The sequence below is a fragment of the Laccaria bicolor genome, genomic scaffold, assembly GCF_000143565.1.
Source record: "Laccaria bicolor S238N-H82 LACBIscaffold_13 genomic scaffold, whole genome shotgun sequence".
NCBI lineage: Eukaryota > Fungi > Basidiomycota > Agaricomycetes > Agaricales > Hydnangiaceae > Laccaria > Laccaria bicolor.
The window spans coordinates 1104843-1105270 of NW_001889884.1; positions in this window are offsets into that span (position 1 = coordinate 1104843).

Consider the following 428-nt stretch of genomic DNA (forward strand, 5'->3'; position numbering starts at 1 on the left):
TTCGCAACGCCAGCGGACATCTGGGATTTTAGGTCCATGTCAATCGAGGCGCCAAAGTCGAAAGAGATCCCGATGATAGGAAAAATTAACATGTAACTTAAACTAGAAGAATAAGAAATTGGGCGTCTCTAGGCGTCTCCATCGATAAGGATCGATAATAATTACAGCCATGTGCGGAACATAGGGCGCGGCATGATTTTTTTTTTTTCGCCAAATAAACAAACGGATTTATGTAGTTGTAAAGTATTGTCTATGTAGCACGCTCAAAAGTTGTCCATTCAGCTTGAAAATAGAACCATTCGACGCAGATTTTGAATCTGCATCTGAGAGTATATAAATTTCCACTGCGAGGAGAGAATGAATGTGTAATTATGTACATGACAAAACTGCAAGAACGACGTTGACGTGGCAGCCTCCAGCCTCAATTC